General features: G+C 44.5%; 1 protein-coding gene across 1 annotated transcript in view; it reads left to right on the forward strand.

Moving 5' to 3' along the window:
• Positions 1 to 15,593, forward strand: part of LOC126252759 (uncharacterized) — a 358,940-nt gene that overhangs the window by 53,522 nt on the left and 289,825 nt on the right. The window lies entirely within an intron of this gene.

Genomic DNA, 15,593 nt, shown 5'->3' on the forward strand with positions numbered 1-15,593 from the left:
GTAGTCACAGCTACGGGTATTTAAGGTTTTAGCGGCAATATTACGCGAGAACTGCAATTTCGTCTACTGATGATTGCTTATGATTAGAATAAGTGCATGCATTGTAACTGTTGGCTCATCAAAAATGGCTCTGAGCACTATGGGACTTAACTTCTGAAGGTCATCAGTCCCCTAGAACTTAGAACTACTTAAACCTAACTAACCTAAGGACATCACACACATCCATGCCCGAGGCAGGATTCGAATCTGCGACCCGTAGCGGTCGCGCAGCTCCGACTATAGCGCCTAGAATCGCTCAGCCACTCCAGCCGGCTGTTGGCTCACACTTCGGCAGTCAATGACACTAGGCCTAAGACACAATTCGAATACTGTTAACGCACAGGTGTTGTCTTCAATGTCGCGCCACCTAATAGGTATGGGAAATGATGCTGTAGTGAATAGAGTGCAGTTATAGGTAGTCTTAATTTACACAGCCAATACTACAGTGTCTTGACCTTAGCCCAGGTGACCAAACGAGAGATAGTCATTCAAATCACAACGTGGAATAATTGTTTTTTCTTCGTCAGGTATTGACCGTCAGCTGGGGAAGAGGTACGTAAATTATCTCATCATTGGACTTAGCCTCAACGTCCTGCATTAAATTCTAAACCTCTGTTCATTGTGTTACGGTGTGGGTTAATTCGACGGAGCTCATTTTATCCGTCCGTCGAACGATGAAGTTAGGCTGCCTCCTTGGTGCTGACTGAAAGGATTGTTCTACGTGTCGGCAATGGTCTTCACCCTTCCGCTTCTCCTTCACCAACGCCATCAGACACACACACACACACACACACACACACACACACACACACACACACACACACACACACCAATCCCCTTACACCACTCACATAACAGATCGCAGCGTTTCTTGGAGGAAAGTAGCCCAGTGAATGCTAATAAAGAGGGCTTTTTCGATGTGGACATATGAAGCCCTATGAGATATCCAAGCTAATACCACACGACATCGTCGCTTTAATACCACATTAAGATACTTGGAGCGAAAAAGGAGCGTAAATAAAGCTGTAGCAGATGACTGTGTCGGTAACGTGGGAGGATCAGTGGGCGCAGATGTGATATAGGGACGCAGTCGGTTAGACCCCTCCGGTCTCTCTGCTACCCCAGGGAAGCGAAGTCATCACGAGGATGGATAGCACCTGACCTGTTACACAAAGAACTTCAGAACACGCCACGTTACGCTGATAGTAGTAGCAGGGGATCCGGCAAATAACAGAAACTTGTCGTCCGCTTTTCCTTAAAACGTAATTAGGACCTCGTATTTCCATCCTCGTCCAGATTAGATAGCGCTAGCGATCACCAAAAACATACAGCCTTTTTTTTGTATGACTCTTGACATTTTCCCGGCGTCCTGTTTCGGGTATCCGGCTGGTTGTTGTCTCGTACTTCCAGCTGTAAGGTCCGGGCACCTGCTAAGCACGCTCAGGGGAGCCGCCGAAGACTGACATCGGCTACCCGCGACGTACAGCTTATTAGATGGCTGTATGAGATTCGCGCTTGCGTCGTGATTATAATAACGAGAGCGACCAGACTGATAGCAGTGGTACGCGACACTCGGATGTCAGGTTGGTTCCTGATAGCTATGGCTCTCAATGTACTCTGGCGTCTTCGCTCGGAGCAAATCGTCTAAATACAGGGATTCCATGCCTTACGCAGATGATATCCGCTATTCAGTTTGATATGGTTTTCCACCATTTTCCATCTCCATGGACATAAGAGAGTCCAAAATAAATTAACAATAGCCAAAATTTTCTATAAGGTTTCGAGATCGCAGTAGGACCATCTTGACTTCTTGCCACTATATTTCGACTGGCAACCGTTCAGCCATCTTCAGCTGAGTGTCCGCCGAAGGAGACTGCTAGTTCACGGTGTCGGCAAATATTGGCGCTGAGACGCATGCGCATTGGCAGCCTTCACAGGAACGTCCTCTATCGAAATCCGCGCTTCCTGCAAATACTGTTCCATCTGTTATGCCCAGGCGCATGCATAAATGTGAAACTACATGTCCTCCCTTTGTCGGAAAGCGTGGTCGCCGCGCTAAAAATAAACGTCTGATGTCGCCAGATGTGTCGTGATGAATAAAATGCTTTCTCTCAGACACCGTATCTGAGCACGCTCTTCCGAGTCTCGAGAAACAATTTGAACACAATTGGCCTGAAAATAACATTGCATCCGCTCCTAGGGGCAAGAACTTCGAACGAAACGCCTAACACGACGCAGTTCGGTAACAGAACGTCCTTATTCACAGACTCAAATGACGACAATCGGTTCAAATGGTTCAAATGGCTCGGAACACTATGGGACTTAACATCTGAGGTCATCAGTCCCCTAGAACTTAGAATTACTTAAACCTAACTAAGGACATCACACCCATCCATGCCCGACACAGGAATCGAACCTGCTTCCAGACTGAAGCGCCTAGAACCGCTCGGCCACACCGGCCGGCACGACAATCGGAAGATGAAACGTCTAGCACAGCTTGGACGCCATTCAGAACTTAATTCAGCTATACTGATAACGTATAATAACCGCAAACTACGCGCAGAGCGTTCGGAACAGCCGCGGCTAGAAGACAACGCTACAGCCGTTGCTATTGGGCGAAACACACCACGGGCAGAGCGCCAGACGCGGCGCGGACCGCAGAGGGAACGCCTAGCACAACGTAGGCGTAAATACCGGGCTCGTTCCACACTGGAATTACACAACTGACCATTAAAATTGCCACACCAAGAAGAAATGCAGATGATAAACGGGTATTCATTGGACAAATATATTATACTAGAACTGACATGTGATTACATTTTCACGCAATTTGGGTGCATAGATCCTGAGAAATCAGTACCCAGAACAACCACCTCTGGCCGTAATAACGGCCTTGATACGCCTGGGCGTTGAGTCAAACAGAGCTTGGATGGCGTGTACAGGTACAGCTGCCCATGGAACACGATACCACAGTTCATCAAGAGGCGTATTGTGAGGAGCCAGTTGCTCGGCCATCATTGACCAGACGTTTTCAATTGGTGAGATATCTGGAGAATGTGCTGGCCAGGGCAGCAGTCGAACATTTTCTGTATCCAGAAAGGCCCGTACAGGACCTGCAACACGCGGTCGTGCATTATCCTGCTGAAATGTAGGGTTTCGTAGGGACCGAATGAAGGGTAGAGCCACGGGTCGTAACACATCTGAAATGTGATGTCCACTGTTCAAAGTGCCGTCAATGCAAACAAGAGGTGACAGAGACGTCTAAACAATGGCACCCCATACCATCACGCAGGGTGATACGCCAGTATGGCGATGACGAATATACGTTTCCAATGTGCGTTCACCGTGATGTCGCCAAACACGGATGCGACCATGACGATGCTGTAAACAGAACCTGGATTCATCCGAAAAAATGACGTTTTGCCATTCGTGCACCCTGTTCGTCGTTGAGTACACCATCGCAGGCGTTCCTGTCTGTGATGCAGCGTCAAGGGTAACCGCAGCCGTGGTCTCTGAGCTGATAGTTCATGCTGCTGCAAACGTCCTCGAACTGTTCGTGCAGATGGTTGTTGTCTTGCAAACGTCCCCATCTGTTGACTCAGGGATCGAGGCGTGGCTGCACGATCCGTTACAGCCACGTGGATAACATGCCTGTCTTCTCCACTGCTATTGATACGAGTCCGTTGGGATCCAGCACGGCGTTCCGTATTACCCTCCTGAACCCAGCGATTCCATATTCTGCTAACAGTCATTGGATCTCGACCAACACGAGCAGCAATGTCGCGATACGATAAACGGCAAATGCGATAGGCTACAATCCGACCTGTATCAAAGTCGGCAACGTGATGGTACACATTTCTCCTCCTTATACGAGGCATCACAACAACGTTTCACCAGGCAACGCCGGTCAACTGCTGTTTGTGTATAAGACATCGGTTGGAAACTTTCCTTATGTCAGCACGTTGTAGGTGTGACCACCGGCGCCAACCTTCTGAGAATGCTCTGAAAAGCTAATCATTTGCATATCACAGCATCTTCTTCCTGTCGGTTAAATTTCGCGTCTGTAGCAACGTCATCTTCGTGGTGTAGCAATTTTGATGGCCAGTAGTGTAGTATCAGACGGCACCTGAAGAAAACTGCGAGTCACGTAGTTGAAATATAGTGCAGGAAAGACGCGAATAGCCGGCTGAAACCCTATTAATCAACATGATATTGCAAAGTTGTTCCGCTTGAAATGCAGGAAAAAAGAAGTAACATACGATACTCGACTGTATCAAATGTCTGCGCCATTTTGTCTCCTCTAGCGGAATGCTACGTTACCGTGGCATTGTGTAGGAGGACTGTAGACATGCACGTGCAAACAAACAAAACTGTAAGTGTAGGCTTCCGCTTAAGTTCTCACTGTCCATAAAATTCTTCAGTGTGTGTGATAGCATTGTGAACATGTAAAATTCTCCGACGTTTAGGCCACCGTTACAAACGGCCTTGATCAGAATACCTCGAGGAGAGCCATTTGCAAAAGTGGGCTGCGCGGGATTAGCCGAGCGGTCTAAGGTGCTGCAGTTATGGACAGTGCGGCTGGTCCCGGCGGAGGTTCGAGTCCTCCCTCGGGCATGGGTGTGTGTGATTGGCCTTAGGTTAATTTAGGTTTAGTAGTGTGTAAGCTTAGGGACTGATGACCTTAGCCGTTAATTCCCATAAGATTTCACACACATTTGGACATTTTTGCAAAAGTAGCCGAAACGTCAGAGATATCTGTATATTGACAATACGATCACATACGATGAAGAGTTTTATGGATAAACAAAAAATTAAATTCGTAAATTCATTTTTTCGAGTTGGTGGTAAAACTTTATGACTACCCCTCATACTTTTTCAGATAATACTAGCGTGTACTCGTCGTTCGCTCATAGAACGGTCAGACTGAGTGGTGTGTGCTGCTACGGACGACCACTGCAGTGGCAGCGCCAGCCGCGCATTTCGCAGCGGCAGCCAACTGCAGCGCAGCGCGCCCCGCTCCTGCCCACCCCGCGCTATCTCTCTGCTCATTCCTCCTGATTTTTCTCCCCGGGAAAGCCTCCCCTCTGGCTGGGGGCGGCCTTGCCTTTCATGACTCTGCCCCGTTCCCCTTACTGCTGTGGCATAAGGCGTTGTTCCCTGGGGAAATGTAACCTGCTTGGCGAACGTGTTACTCAAGGTTCCAGAAGCGTACCCACCGCTGCGCCCTCGCAGCTGCGGTTCCCAATCTCTTCCCCACAGACGGGGCTGTCGATCGTCCCTGTTCTGCGGTGATGGTGCATTAGGGCAATACAACGCTTCAGTGACTGTGCTTCCAAAGATGATCGACAATGGCCACTTATTCGAAGAGTGAGGTATGTTTAAAATTTACTGCTTCCGTACGAGTATTGAATGAGTTCAGATACCGGCAGATAACAACTACTATGTAATGAAATGTCCTTGGGCCGCCCGATACAAGTCTGTTTATTTGACGCCACTTCGACGACTTACGCGTTAATCATGATGAAGACAACACACACACAGTCCCGTGGGGACAAAAATGTCCCGCCCGGCCGGGAATCGAACCCTGACCTTCGCGACCGTGAGTCAGCAGAGTTGGCCACAAGAGCACGAGCTGCTGACGCCAAGCCGGTCGAAGTGGCTGAGCGGTTCTAGGCGCTGCAGTCTGGAATCGCGTGACCGCTACGGTCGCAGGTTCGAATCCTGCCTCGGGCATGCATGTGTGTGATGTCCTTAGGTTAGTTAGGTTTAAGTAGTTCTAAGTTCTAGGGGACTGATGACCTCACCAGTTAAGTCCCATAGTGCTCAAGAGCCATTTGAACCTTTTTTTTTTTTTTTTTTTTTTGTTGACGCCAAGTATCAATGTCCACAGCGTCAGAAGAAATGAACAATGGTAATCGCCCAAATCGAACTTCAACCGTGAAGCGAAGAACCGTTTTAAATAAACGAAACACTGAAATAAACAATGCGCTCGTCAGAGCACAAGTGGCCAACAGACCTGTATCAGAAATAATGTGAGTGTGTTGAAACGATCAGCTGAACTGAGATTGTCGTGACGTATTCAACGTAATTAAATATTTAGCTATTGTGATACGGGTTTCACTAGTAGTATTTATGCGGTTGCTTAAAAGAGAAGCAATCTGCTAGTAACAAAGTTCATAAAATGCATTCATGTTTGAGTAATATTTCACCATCATAAGAGTTAACTACTTCCGCAAGTTCAAAATGGCTCTGAGCACTATGGGACTTAACATCTGTGGTCATCAGTCCCCTAGAACTTAGAACTACTTAAACCTAACTAACCTAAGGACATCACACACATCCATGCCCGAGGCAGGATTCGAACCTGCGACCGTAGCAGTAGCGCGAGTCCGGACTGAGCGCCTAGAACCGCTAGACCACCGCGGCCGGCACTTCCGCAAATAATCAGGTTGCAGGAAAGCATGCGGATATCTTTTTTAAGAGAAAGTACCCGACTAGCAAACTTACACATAGGTGCAAGCGAATATTGTATCACTCCTGTCTCGACACGGAATATAGTTCCAGCCAAATCTCGTGAACTTCGTTTTTTTTCTTTATTTACGTGACAAAATGACAACCTACGCTAATATCTGGAAAAGACTAATTAACCCGCGTAAGTGCAATGTGGTGCTCCGACTCGAAACTACATCCACTTTCACGGTCACTCCTTAAAACAAATCTTTCCAACAACAGCACTTCCAGAACCGTTCTGCCAGAGACCGTTTGGTTCTAAAATTAATCTGTTGCAGTTACACCAAACCCAAGATACTATACACAATCGTCAGCTCCAGGAAACACAATCCTTAAGAAAGCTATAAATGAAGTCTTTCAAAATAGCAAGTTGCAATCTGGTGAACAAATAACGGCCCTTTTCAGCAACTTACAGTGTATTACGGCACAGAAATTACAACTCACGTCACACTTTATGACCACGTATCTTAGTAGACTTTCACTGTTTTTCTTCACCATTAATGACGTAGACAATAAATTTTGTTTTGATTTTACCTTGAGCATTTCTGGAAAAAAAAAGATTTTCGCTGCTCACAACCCCTGTATACAGCTAGCAAATATCATATTAATTAGTATAGCTGAAGCTTACTTTACTACGAAGTCAGCGAAGCCGCAGAATTAAACGGTCGCTGAAAATCTTCACCGTACCTCAAGTTTCCGTCGGTCACGACCAGATTGCATTGGCATCGACATCGTTCTCTTCTCTCTTAGGGGAAAAAACAGAGAAACAGTAATTATCTTGCAATTCCATAATTCCTACTTAGAATATAAAATAAAAGATTTAAACTTAAATTACAATCCTTTTCGTGTTGAGGACACACTGTATATCTTATGAATGAATAGACGCAGGTTGCAGTTGAACATGCAAAAAAAAAAAAAAAAAAAAATCGATGGAAGTTAATCCAAAACTAAAAAGACAGAACAGAAAAATGAGCACGGATAATTAAAAAGTAACATAAAATCCAAACGTTAACACCATCGTCCCTCCACATACAAAGTAAGCAAGAAAATCAGCGTCAAATATGGAAATAGCTTAATAATTTTTGCCCGCACTGACCCTACGTAACTAGGAAACAACCAAGAAAAAAAGCAATAACAAGAAGCTCAAAGGTGTAAGTAACGAATTCCTTTTGGACCTCCAAAAAAATTTAAATATTACGTTACTATAAGCGTACGAATGATGTTATTACTCAGTAAAGCGATACTCGCTTTCTCTTGAATAGATACTCATCTACATATACGTTATTACTCTACAATTCACAATTAAGTGCTTGTCAGTGGGTTCATCCAATCACATTTCGGCTACTTCTATATCGTTCTGCTCCAGAATAGCGCGCGGGAAAAACGAACAGTTAAAACTTTCCGTGCGAGCTCTGATTTCTCTTATTTTATTATTATGATCACTTCTCTATATATACGTGGGTACCAACAAAGTATTTTCAGTTTGTGATTGAAATTTCATGAGAAGGTCCTGCCGCAGCAAAAGCGTCTTAGTTTCAATGACGGCCACCCCAATTCGTGTATCATATCCGTGGCACTCTCTCCCTTATTTCGCAATAATTCAAAACAAGCTGCCTTTCTTTGAACTTTTTGGATGACCTCCGTCGATCCTTTCTGATGCGGATCACACACTGCACACCAGTGCTCAAGAGGAGGGCGGGTAAGCGTAGAGTAAGCAGTCTCTTTAGTAGCCCTGTTACATTTTCTAAGTGTTCTGCCAAAAACTCGCAGTCTTTGATTTGCTTTCCCCACAACATTATCTATCTATGTGATCGCTCGAATGTAAGCTATCGTAATTATAATCCCTAAGAGTTTAGTTGAGTTTACAGTCTTTAGATTTGCGCGATTTATCGGGTAACTCCCCCCCCCCCCCCCCCATGAACCATGGACCTTGCTGTTGGTGGGGAGGCTTGCGTGCCTCAGCGATACAGATAGCCGTACCGTAGGTGTAACCACAACGGAGGGGTATCTGTTGAGAGGCCAGACAAACGTGTGGTTCCTGAAGAGGGGCAGCAGCCTTTTCAGTAGTTGCAAGGGCAACAGTCTGGATGATTGACTGATCTGGCCTTGTAACAATAACCAAAACGGCCTTGCTGTGCTGGTACTGCGAACGGCTGAAAGCCGTAATTTTTCCCGAGGGCATGCAGCTTTACTGTATGATTAAATGATGATGGCGTCCTCTTGGGTAAAATATTCCGGAGGTAAAATAGTCCCCCATTCGGATCTCCGGGCGGGGACTACTCAAGAGGATGTCGTTATCAGGAGAAAGAAAACTGGCGTTCTACGGGTCGGAGCGTGGAATTTCAGATCCCTTAATCGGGCAGGTAGGTTAGAAAATTTAAAAAGGGAAATGGATAGGTTAAAGTTAGATATAGTGGGAATTAGTGAAGTTCGGTGGCAGGAGGAACAAGACTTCTGGTCAGGTGACTACAGGGTTATAAACACAAAATCAAATAGGGGTAATGCATGAGTAGGTTTAATAATGAATAGGAAAATAGGAATGCGGGTAAGCTACTACAAACAGCATAGTGAACGCATTATTGTGGCCAAGATAGATACGAAGCCCACACCTACTACAGTAGTACAAGTTTATATGCCAACTAGCTCTGCAGATGACGAAGAAAGTGAAGAAATGTATGATGAAATAAAAGAAATTATTCAGATAGTGAAGGGAGACGAAAATTTAATAATCATGGGTGACTGGAATTCGAGTGTAGGAAAAGGGAGAGAAGGAAACATAGTAGGTGAATATGGATTGGGGTTAAGAAATGAAAGAGGAAGCCGCCTGGTAGAATTTTGCACAGAGCACAACTTAATCATAGCTAACACTTGGTTTAAGAATCATGAAAGAAGGTTGTATACATGGAAGAACCCTGGAGATACTAAAAGGTATCATATAGATTTTATAATGGTAAGACAGAGATTTAGGAACCAGGTTTTAAATTGTAAGACATTTCCAGGGGCAGATGTGGACTCTGACCACAATCTATTGGCTATGACCTGTAGATTAAAACTGAAGAAACTGCAAAAAGGTGGGAATTTAATGAGATGGGACCTGGATAAACTGAAAGAACCAGAAGTTGTACAGAGTTTCAGGGAGAGCATAAGGGAACAATTGACAGGAATGGGGGAAAGAAATACAGTAGAAGAAGAATGGGTAGCTTTGAGGGATGAAGTAGTGAAGGCAGCAGAGGATCAAATAGGTAAAAAGACGAGGGCTAGTAGAAATCCTTGGGTAACAGAAGAAATATTGAATTTAATTGATGAAAGGAGAAAATATAAAAATGCAGTAAATGAAGCAGGCAAAAAGGAATACAAACGTCTCAAAAATGAGATCGACAGGAAGTGCAAAATGGCTAAGCAGGGATGGCTAGAGGACAAATGTAAGGATGTAGAGGCTTATCTCACTAGGGGTAAGATAGATACTGCCTACAGGAAAATTAAAGAGACCTTTGGAGATAAGAGAACGACTTGTATGAATATCAAGAGCTCAGATGGAAACCCAGTTCTAAGAAAGGAAGGGAAAGCAGAAAGGTGGAAGGAGTATATAGAGGGTCTATACAAGGGCGATGTACTTGAGGACAATATTATGGAAATGGAAGAGGATGTAGATGAAGATGAAATGGGAGATACGATACTGCGTGAAGAGTTTGACAGAGCACTCAAAGACCTGAGTCGAAACAAGGCCCCCGGAGTAGACAACATTCCATTGGAACTACTGACGGCCTTGGGAGAGCCAGTCCTGACAAAACTCTACCATCTGATGAACAAGATGTATGAAACAGGCGAAATACCCTTAGACTTCAAGAAGAATTTAATAATTCCAATCCCAAAGAAAGCAGGTGTTGACAGATGTGAAAATTACCGAACTATCAGTTTAATAAGTCACAGCTGCAAAATACTAACACGAATTCTTTACAGACGAATGGAAAAACTAATAGAAGCCAACCTCGGGAAAGATCAGTTTGGATTCCGTACAAACACTGGAACACGTGAGGCAATACTGACCTTACGACTTATCTTAGAAGAAAGATTAAGGAAAGGCAAACCTACGTTTCTAGCATTTGTAGACTTAGAGAAAGCTTTTGACAATGTTGACTGGAATACTCTTTCAAATTCTGGAGGTGGCAGGGGTAAAATACAGGGAGCGAAAGGCTATTTACAATTTGTACAGAAACCAGATGGCAGTTATAAGAGTCGAGGGACATGAAAGGGAAGCAGTGGTTGGGAAGGGAGTAAGACAGGGTTGTAGCCTCTCCCCGATGTTATTCAATCTGTATATTGAGCAAGCAGTGAAGGAAACAAAAGAAAAATTCGGAGTAGGTATTAAGATCCATGGAGAAGAAATAAAAACTTTGAGGTTCGCCGATGACATTGTAGCCGGCCGAAGTGGCCGTGCGGTTAAAGGCGCTGCAGTCTGGAACCGCAAGACCGCTACGGTCGCAGGTTCGAATTCTGCCTCGGGCATGGATGTTTGTGATGTCCTTAGGTTAGTTAGGTTTAACTAGTTCTAAGTTCTAGGGGACTAATGACCTCAGCAGTTGAGTCCCATAGTGCTCAGAGCCATTTGAACCATTTTGATGACATTGTAATTCTGTCGGAGACAGCAAAGGACTTGGAAGAGCAGTTGAATGGAATGGACAGTCTCTTGAAAGGAGGATATAAGATGAACATCAACAAAAGCAAAAGGAGGATAATGGAATGTAGTCGAATTAAGTCGGGTGATGCTGAGGGAATTAGATTAGGAAATGAGACACTTAAAGTAGTAAAGGAGTTTTGCTATTTGGGGAGCAAAATAACTGATGATGGTCGAAGTAGAGAGGATATAAAATGTAGACTGGCAATGGCAAGGAAATCGTTTCTGAAGAAGAGAAATTTGTTAACAACGAGTATAGATTTAAGTGTCAGGAAGTCATTTCTGAAAGTATTTGTATGGAGTGTAGCCATGTATGGAAGTGAAACATGGACGATAAATAGTTTGGACAAGAAGAGAATAGAAGCTTTCGAAATGTGGTGCTACAGAAGAATGCTGAAGATTAGATGGGTAGATCACATAACTAATGAGGAAGTACTGAATAGGATTGGGGAGAAGAGAAGTTTGTGGCACAACTTGACCAGAAGACGGGATCGGTTGGTGGGACATGTTCTGAGGCATCAAGGGATCACCAATTTGGTATTGGAGGGCAGCGTGGAGGGTAAAAATCGTAGAGGGAGACCAAGAGATGAATACACTAAGCAGATTCAGAAGGATGTAGGTTGCAGTAGGTACTGGGAGGTGAAGAAGCTTGCACAGGATAGAGTAGCATGGAGAGCTGCATCAAACCAGTCTCAGGACTGAAGACCACAACAATAACAACAACAACAACAACATCGGGTAACTGAAATTTAGCCGATTCTTTTTAGTTCTCATGAGGATTACTTCACACTTTTCACGGTTTACAGTCAATTCCCACTTTTGCACCATACAGATGTATTGTCTAAATCGTTTTCCACTTCGTTTTGATCATATGATAACTTTATATGACGGGGAATGACAGCGCCACCTGCAACAATCTAGGAGGTTTGCTTACATTGTCTCCTATATCGTTCATATACATTAGGAACTGCAAAGGGCCTATAAACTTCCATGGGGACGCCAGATATTACCTCTGTTTACTCGATAACTTTCCAGCAGTTATTACGAACTGTGACCTTTCTGACAGAAAACCACGAATCCAGTCACATATGTGAGACTATACTCCTTCGGCAAGCAATTTCAGTAGCGAGATATGCGGATGGTACCTACATCAATGATAGGAAAGAAATTTTGTTTAGGTTACTTCATTTGTGCCATCCATAAAGACTCCGTGTCGTTACTGAACCGAATGTGTTGAGCTTTGATTGGTGTCAAAAGCCTGTAATTTCGTTTACTTTCCATTTGATTGTTCCTTGGGTCATGAAAATTTTTTTTATTTCGACTGTGCCGTTTCCCCTTTTTTTGGAGCCGTGTAGAAAATCTTTTCTCCATGTATGTAATTACGACATTAGCTTAGAGCCAAGCATAAATTTCTGTGTGGTTTTTGACTTTCGTTAGTGGTATTGATTGCGTGGTTTTCAAACTTTATGAGAGAATAGTACAGAACAATTTGACGAAGGGTTGTGTTCTGTGAACATACAGTGAGATCTTCGCAATAAGTCATTTGAAGTCCAACAAAGTAGACGTGGAACGTTTTTACCGAAGGTCGGAGGTCACGGCTATAATCATATTCAAATTAGTTGGCATATCACAGCGAGCGTGCTGGACTGCCCCGCCAGCAAGATACCGAAGTATAGGCACTACCCCTGCTCAAGGCACTGTGCGTGCCAGTTCTCAAGTAGGATACTTCTCCAGTAGACACGAAAATTTCAACTGTTCCGAGAACAAACATGCCGTGATTAAAGCTAAAAACCAGATGTTTGGCATTCTTAAAGACATTCACCTCTCTAGCGTTTGCGACTTTCAGGATTTTACGCTATTTTTGTAGACTTTAAACTATTTTCCTTTTACGAGTTAAGTAATGGCAACAGTGTAAAAAAGAATCGTTTTCCGAAGCTTTGACATAGCAAACGCAAAGGCGTACGAAACCTTGCAATGATCCATTGTGATTTCCTGAAATCTGTCATTTGTTCAGTATTTCGTTTCTCCACGTTTGACCGTGACTGAATATTTCCATTTTCTCGGAGATGTCAATCTTCCCGCTTTGCTCTAAAGCATGTAGTACTTGAAAATCGCTATCTGTTGTAAAAATGTGTCCTGTTTCGTCTGTATCTTTAGCTATAGCTGATTTGTTGCATTTGCTAAGTCTAAAACGGTTACTATGGTCTTGGAAATGGGAGTCAAAATTCCTTCCCGTTTGACTCATGTGATATTTGTTGCAATTATTGATTGCCACTTTATAAATGTCTGACTAGAGAAGTTTCTCTGTTGTCTGTGAGGTGTTCCAAGAGCACATTGTGTGTTTCAGACTTTGCAAAAGTCCCATAGTGCTCAGAGCCATTTGAACCATTTGAATCCTCAAGTACTACATTACAAATGAGCTGGAAAATGGGCATATTGAAGGAAATGAAAAAAATCATTAATAGCGAAAGTAGGAAAAATGAAATCCTGAACGAAATGAAAGATTTTAAGAACTCAATGTTCTTCACCAACTTATTCTCAATACTGTTAAATTATAAAATCCGCAATGATCAATAACATGTATAAATCTGTACGTTCAATAGCTAAATATCTGTAATTTTTACAGTAGTTTTACGTTGTCACTATAAACGTCAGATACGTTCTCTCCTATTCGTAACAAGTTCCGTCTATTAACATCAATGAAACTTCGCCAAATACTGCAGAAGAAATTAAAAAGCGACTCATAACACCAGGGTCGATCCATCGATAGTGCAGTCAAACCATAGCTTCGTTTTGGCCGAATCTTGTTTCTGCTGCAAAGTTGTGCTGACCGCAATAAACAAAGAAATGTATGAAACTGAATACGCCACGAGAAGAAGGACATAGGCCATTCCATATGAACAGAGTGAGTGATTATTTACGTTCTGTGTGTTAGTACCAAATTAGTAAACGAAGTAAACGTTCTCTCATGGGGGGGGGGGGGGGGGGAGAAATGCGCCTACTGTGTATCGTGGCCTTTCCACTGTATGCTTGCTTTTGGTAACTGTTGATGCGCTGAATGACGTGAATTGAACACGAGGAATTGTGAGTCGGTTGTGCGTCCATGGATCTATTACGGCAATTGTACACCGATCAGCCAGAACTTTGACCACCGACCTACTATCGATATAAACCTTACCAGGCGATAGCAGCGTCACCTGGTGAGGAATGAATATTAGGTACACGCATGGTCCATGTACTATCAGTGATCGTTCTGTCCGTGAGTAGAACGGGAAAGGCGCACGATCTATCTGAATGTGACCCAGAGCAGATTGTGACGGCCCAGAGGCTCGGCAAGAGCATTTCGAAAACTGCACGACTTGTCGGGTGCTCGAGAAGTGCTGTGGTGAGCGTCTTCAACAGGGGGCGAAACCAATATGAAACCACGTCCAGACGTCGTGGGGTTGAGCGGCTACCCCTCATTACAGGTGTTGGACGTCGTAGGCCGGGCAGACTGGTAAAAAAGGACAGGCTGCGAAATGTGACGGAACTAACATCAAACTTAAGTGCTGGGCAGAGTAAAAGTGTCTCTCAGCACGCAGTGCACCCAACACTCCTAACGACGGGGCCTTTGCCGCCGCCGACACATGCATACGCCAATGTTTACACCACGACATCGGCAACTACGACTGAAATGGGCACATGCCCATCGACACTGCACGTGGGTGCAGTGGCAGATCGTTGCATGGTCTGATGAATCCCTGTACCTTCTTCACCAGGTCGATGGAAGGGCACCAATCCGTCGTCTTCCAGAGGAACATCTGCCTTACAGCTGTACTGCTGGACGTATACAAGATGGCAACGACTCCATTGTGCTCTGGGGAACATCCACATGGACATCCATGGGCTCAGTGGAGCTCGTGCAAGGCATCATGACGGCCAAGGAGTATCGTACACTGGTTGCAGACCACGTACACCCTTTCGTGACGACCATGTTCCCGAAGACAGTGGCATTTTTCAACAAGATAATACGCCATATCACAAGCCCAGGAGTGTGATGGAGTGGTTCGAGGAACACAGTGGCGAGTTCCAATTGATGCGTTGGCTCCCAACTCGACGGATCTGCACTCGATCGAACTCATCTGGCATGTGATTGAACGTGGCGTCAGAGTTCATCGCCCCAATACCCGGGAATGTACGGGAATTAAGTGACTTTGTGCAGATGTGGTGGTAGCCCCCTCCAGCGACCTATTAAGGCGTCATTGCTTCTACACAACTGCGCACCGCCGCTGTTATCCGTGCCAAAGGTGGACTTGCCGACTATTAGTTTGGTGGTCATAATGTTCTGGCTGATCAATGTATTTTCGTGTAGAGATTTTTTGGGTTCGCC

The sequence above is a fragment of the Schistocerca nitens genome, chromosome 4 (assembly GCF_023898315.1).
Source record: "Schistocerca nitens isolate TAMUIC-IGC-003100 chromosome 4, iqSchNite1.1, whole genome shotgun sequence".
In the NCBI taxonomy this organism is placed as follows: Eukaryota; Metazoa; Arthropoda; class Insecta; order Orthoptera; family Acrididae; genus Schistocerca; species Schistocerca nitens.